At 41.3% G+C, this 6,546-nt stretch overlaps 1 pseudogene; it reads left to right on the top strand.

Moving 5' to 3' along the window:
• The first annotated feature begins 366 nt into the window (after positions 1 to 366).
• On the top strand, positions 367 to 2,722 carry LOC138170701 (nucleolin pseudogene; annotated as a pseudogene).
• Positions 2,723 to 6,546: the final 3,824 nt, after the last annotated feature.

The following is a 6,546-nucleotide window of genomic DNA, read 5'->3' as shown; positions in this document are numbered from 1 at the left end:
CTAAGTTTGATAGACTGGGCTGCTCTCAGCATTGTAAGGTTATAAGACAACCCCAAAAGTCTCATGATGGAAAGGGCTATCCACCACCAGAGAAAGAACTACAGTCTTAATGCAGATTGAAACAAATTACTTGCTCTCTCTCTTTTTTGTTTTGTTTTATTCCTTCCTTCTTCTTGTTCATTCCATTGGTTAGAATTCTTCTTTACGGTCTCGGCCAGCAAAGGGCTGCTCGCGGACGGACTCCTGCCCGCGCTCTCCCCGCCGCCACCGATATTGCCTGGGCCTCGGCCCACGGATCTGTACCCTCCGCGCCCTAGTCACACACTGCCAACATGGTGAAGCTAGGGAAGGCTGCTAAGAATCAAGGGGGGGCCCAAGAAAATGGCCCCTCCACCAAAGGAGGTGGAGGACAGTGAAGATGAGGACATGTCAGAAGAGGAAGAAGAAAGCAGTGGGCAAGAGGTTGTAGTTCCTCAAAAGAAGGGCAAGAAGGCTGTAGCCACACCAGCAAAGAAGGTACCACCAACCAAAAAAGCTGTTGTTGCTACCACGTCAGCCAAGAAAGCAGCCGTGACCCCTGGTAAGAAGGCGGCCACCCCAGCCCCTTCCAAGAAGGTGGCCACTCCAGCCACCAAAGCTGCCATCACAGCAGGCAAGAAGGGAGCCACTCCAGCTAAGCCAGCCACCAAAGCAGCAGTGCCCCCAGCCAAAGGGGCAAAAAATGGCAAAAATGCCAAGAAGGAGGACAGTGAGTCTGAAGAAGACAGTGAAGATGAGGAGGATGAAGAATTTGAGCTTCCCAAAGCCACAAAGATGGGAGCAGCTCCCGCCAAGCAAGACGCGGAGGAGGAGGAGGAGGAGGACAGTGACGAGGATGAAGAAGATGAGGATGATTCTGAAGAAGAAGCCATGGACACCACACCTGCCAAGGGGAAGGCTGCTGCCGTGAAAGCCACTGGCGGGAAACCTGGGAAGGCCAAGGAATCCGAGGAGGAGGAGGAAGAAGACGATGATGAGGATGATGAAGAGGAAGATGATGAGGAGGAGGAGGAAGAGGAGGAGGAGGAAGAAGAGGAAGTTTATGTGAAAGAAGCACCTGGAAAGAGGAAAAAGGAAATGGGCAAACAGAAGGCCCCCGAAGCCAAGAAACAGAAACTGGATGCTGAAGCATCTGCAAATTTCAATCTCTTTGCTGGTAACCTGAACTTCAACAAAACCGCTTCTGAGCTTAAAACCGGCATCACGGATTTCTTTACTAAAAAAAACCTCACGTTTGTGGACGTCCGCATTGGTGCCACCAGGAAGTTTGGCTACGTGGAATTTGAATCTGCTGAAGACATGGAAAAGGCTCAGGAACTCAGTGGCTCCAAAGTGCTTGGCTCTGAAATTAAGCTGGAGAAGGCAAAAGAAAACAAAAAAGACCGAGATGCGCGGACACTCTTTGTCAAGAATCTGCCTTATAAAGTAACTCAGGCGGAGCTCAAGGAGGTGTTTGAAGATGCTATTGAGGTCAGACTGGTCTGCACCAAGGATGGGACCCCTAAAGGAATTGCCTATATTGAATTTAAGACCGAAGCAGATGTGGACAAGGCCTTGGAAGAGAAGCAGGGCACGGAGCTCGACGGCAGAGCCCTCATTCTGGACTACACAGGAGAGAAGAGCCAAGGTCAAGAGAACTCCAGAGGGAAGAATAATTCCTGGGGTGGGAGCAACAGCAAGCCGTCAGACTCCAAGACCCTGGTGCTGAACAACCTGGCCTATAGCGCCACTGAGGAGAGCCTGCAGGAAGTGTTTGAGAAAGCCACATCCATCAGTCTGCCCCAGAACAACCAAGGGAGACCCAAAGGGTACGCATTCATTGAATTTGCCTCCGTGGAAGATGCGAAAGAAGCTTTGAATTCTTGTAACAACATAGAGATTGAAGGCAGGGCCATCCTCCTGGAGCTGAAGGGACAGAAGGCGGCCAACACAGCCCCCAGGAACCAGTCCTACAAAACCTTGTTCGTCAAAGGCCTGTCCGAAGACACAACAGAAGAAACATTGAAAGATTCCTTCCAAGGCTTAGTGGGCGCCAGGATAGTCACAGACAGGGAGACGGGGTCTTCGAAGGGGTTCGGGTTTGTGGACTTCAGCTCAGAGGAAGAGGCCAAAGCTGCAAAGGAGGCCATGAAGGATGGGGAGATCGATGGAAACAAAGTCACCCTGGACTGGGCCAAGCCTAGCGGCTTTGGAGGCCGAGGGGGTGGCCGTGGAGGCGGCGGCGGGGTCCGTGGAGGCTTCGGGGGCCGAGGAGGCGGCAGAGGAGGCCGAGGGGGCTTCGGAGGCAGAGGCCGAGGAAACTTTGGAGGCAGAGGAGGTTTCCAAGGAGGCTGAGGTGGTGGAGGAGACAACAAGCCACAAGGAAAAAAGACGAAGTTTGAATAGCTTCCCCTCCTTTTTTCCCCTGCCATGTGAACGGACTCTGGGGGTTTAATCCTGTCGTCTAATCACTGACAGAGCCTTCTGAGGACATTCCAGGACTGACGGGCACGGCGTCTTGGACAAACCTAGATGACATTTCAAGGAGAGCTTGGCGGTTTTGACTGGACGGATGTTCCATATAAACTTTTTGCAGAGACGGGTGGTAGCTGTGGGAGGTCACCTTTTTGTCTGAGTTGTCTTGAGTTTATAATGTTATGCCCCATGTACAAAACCATTTTTTTCCTACAAAAAAAAAAAAGAATTCTTCTTTACAATTTGACTAATGTTTAATGCGAAGGTATTTATAGAACCTACATAAAATTGTATGCTGGGGTTGTGGGGAGGAGAGGGAAGGGAAGAAAATTTGGAACTCAAAGGATTGTGGAACTGAAGGTCGTAAACTAAAAGTAATTTTTTTTAAAAGGAAGAAGAAAAAAGAAATATCACTGTGTTGAGAGGCAGTTGCATTATTCTTATAGTCATATTAATTCATCTGCATTAAGACATTTTGCCTGTCTAACAGAGGAGAGATTTCCTGGTGTAGATGTAAATATTTCAAAGTTCTGTAACCACAAATGTTAGAAAGGATAGCTTAACACCGCATGTATGGATTGAAATATCAATTTTTCTCCCCCCAAAAAAGTTTACATTTTGTCAGTTTCAATGTTATAATTATTTAAGAAGTACCTTGGAAATTAGAGTTTTCCTCAATTCCAGTTGAATATCACCAGCCAAAACATTTGTTTGGTGGTAGCAAACTCTCTTTGAACTTGGAAAGACTTGCTGATGTTCTTTGCTCTTGATTATCTGTGGTCTTAATTGTAGTGGTGAGAAAATGCTTCTTAGCTCATCTGAGGAAACACCATCTTTAAAAGTTCTTGATTAACCCTTTTTGGATGCTTGTGCCCTGTTTCCTGTGGTACAGTTACCGAGTTTTCTCTCCAATAAGATCAAATTATTTAAAATAGTTCCACCTAGTAAGAGTAGAAAAAAAATTAAAAATAAATAACGAGGAGAATGCTCTGTTTGGTTGCTAAATTTGTTTTAGAAATTAAAACTTTTGACACTAAATTTTTAAGTTAAATATATTTTTGACTTTCCTTTATCTCACTAAATGCAGTTGAGATTTGCACATATTATATATATGGAATCTAGCTTGTGTGTGTGCACATTTGTATGCATGGCCCCTAAATAATTGTACTAATATTTTTTTAAGCAATTGGGGTTAAGTAACTTGCTCAAGGTTACACAACCAGCTATTTTGTGTGGGTGCCAAGTATCTGATGTCGGAACCGATTCTGGGTCCCCCAATGCCAGGGCTGGCATTCTTCCTCACTGCACCTCCTAGCTGCCCCAAATTGTCCTAATATTATATATATATATGTATATATATATATATATACATACACATATCTATGTATATATGTGTATATATATGTATATTGCTGTGTATTTTTAAAAATTGATAACTTAGGCACATTCAGAGCTTTGTGAAATTAAAAATATGTATGAATAATATTAGAACATATGCCTAGAACTCGTGTCTATAATCTGAAACTATGTCAGTGGTTTCCTGGGCCACTATTTTTTAATCTTAGTTTCTTGTTCATAGCACTCAATTGTCCTCAGCAGTGCAGCAAAGTAGAAGCTTTAAAATTGACCATTTCTTGGTTTTGTCATACTTGGAAGTGTAAATGATGGATTTTTTTATATTGATAATATAAGGCTACATACACTGTGTGTATATACTTTACAGGTGGTCAGATTATAATTTGTATATAATGGTTGCTGTCACAACAAATTTGTCTCATTTTAGAGCAAGGCATCAAGTTTTTTTCTGAAGAGCTTCAAGTTACATATTTAAACCCTAGAGATCACTGGAAATTTCTACATCTAATATTAAAGGACTCAATTATTGTATTGGGATATATTAAGTATCTAGAAATGCCTTTAAGCTCTTTGCAGAACTCAGCTGTTCTTTAAATACAAGGTACTACCAGAATATAGTGGAATTTTAAATAAACTCTTTAAAAATAATCCAGGGATGGGTATCCTCATTCATTAGCATACTGCTAAACAATGGTCAAGGGCAAATTGAAATTGAACCCTTCTTGTTCACCCTGGATCAGTGCATATTTGCACAGGGGACCCATGTAGTATTTCTCTGGACTCTTCTCAACATTAATACCTAGGTCTAGCCCTAGGCAAAATTGTGAAATATATAATTTGTCTTTAGCAGGTATAAGCCCTTCCCTTTCAGCACCCTGCATTTACCCCAGGTGCTATCCTACTATTCCCTAGCTACCCAGAAAGCCCTGTCTGATTATGGTGTTACACCTAGGCCCACCCTCATCAGGCATCCATATTATAGTCTTCATTTGTGGACTTATCATTGCCTATACAAGACTGTAAAACTCCTTGATACCAGGGATTAGATTGTTTTTCATCTTTGTATTGCATCCTAATGCCTAGCACAGTGCACTAAACATAAGAAGTATTTAATGAATGTTTACTAAATTGAAAAAAAAACCCTTTCCATTTTCGAACTTTATTTTTCCCTTTTCCCAGATGGGACCTTATATTTAAATATTTCAATTATACACTATTCTAAAGACATCTTTTGCTTGCTCTTCCTAACTTTGCTCATGTCTTGTCAATCCACAGCCCTATATTATACCCACCTTGCATTCCTGTGCATACTGCTGAATAATATCACAGACTGTCACAAAATTGTGTTGAGTGAATTCATTAAAATTTATTTGAACCAACCTAAACCCAACTCCTGATTTCATGAAGGGGATTTTGTTATTTTCCTCAGATGAAAGTCCATCTGACAGCTAAGCCAATTAACCACCCTGGGCCTTAATTTCCTTATTGGTAGAAAGGTGGAATTTCATTGGATAACCTTTGATTCCACTTTTGTCTCTAGATTTGTGATCGTTTCATCATAATAATTTGCCTAATAGCTTTTCTAGGGCTTTATTTTTCTCCTTTAACCTTCCACATCACTACTTTTCACTCCCTCCTATTAAAAATACCTCAGTTCTCACTTTGCTGGGAAAAGGTCATTTCTTTCTGAATTCTTTTACTACTCTACATATGAAAATGCCTTTGTATCAAACTCCCTTCTCATATATTTTCTCCTTTTCTTCAACCTATGATGAAGATGTAGCCTTTTTCCTCATGAGTGCCAACTTCTTTATATGGGCACTTGATCCCATATATTCCAGGCTTCTTTTCTTTCTAATATATAATTTATCCCCATTTACTGGTTCCTTCTTTCTGGTTCCATATGTTAACATTTTTTCCTTATGCCAAAAAAGAGAGCAACAAAAAACACGCTACCATTCCCTCAAAGCATCTTATATTTTTCTTTTATTTCATACCCAAACTCATAGCAAAATATTGTCCAATTTCAATGGCTTCCCTTCCCTTCCTTCACTTTTCAGTCTTTTGTATTATGATAGCTCCTTTCATCACTGTACTGAAACTGGTCTCTCTTAAAATTCTAGTAATCTCTAAATTTCCAAAATGAACTACTGTTCCTCTATATTATTCCTAATTGTCCGCTCTTCTTTGAAATTGATGACTACCTTTTGCTCCTAGATATTCTTTCCTAGATACTTTTTTTCTTTTTACTCTCCTGCTAGTTGGTTCATTCTACTTCATACTCCTTACTGGATTATTATTCACTCCCTACTTTTATGTTTGGGAATTATAGGGCTACTCCTAAACTCACTTCTCAGTTTTTGCTTTTGTTTCTCTCTAATTTCTTTGGTAATCCTGGATGCAACTATCATTTCATTAAATGTGGGTCACCCATATAGTCATACTCTCTATTCTCAGCTGTAGTTCCAATTTGCCAGCTATTTTTGGATATTTCTACTGACAACTTAGTAAGTATTTTCAATTCAAAATGTTGAAAACAGAACTTATATACTTTCTCCTCAAATACTATCCTGTTTTTAACTTTCTTAATTCACTATCAACCATTCTTCTAGTGATTAGGATTCATGAATATGTATTTGCTGTTTTCTATCCTTCACTTGAAATATCTAATCTCTTGGATAGTGTCATTGACTCAAC

This window comes from Petaurus breviceps, unplaced genomic scaffold (assembly GCF_028583685.1).
Source record: "Petaurus breviceps papuanus isolate PSGF00001 unplaced genomic scaffold, PetGlider_PUasm1.0 38, whole genome shotgun sequence".
Taxonomy (NCBI): Eukaryota; Metazoa; Chordata; class Mammalia; order Diprotodontia; family Petauridae; genus Petaurus; species Petaurus breviceps.
This window is presented reverse-complemented; position numbering and strand designations above follow the sequence as displayed.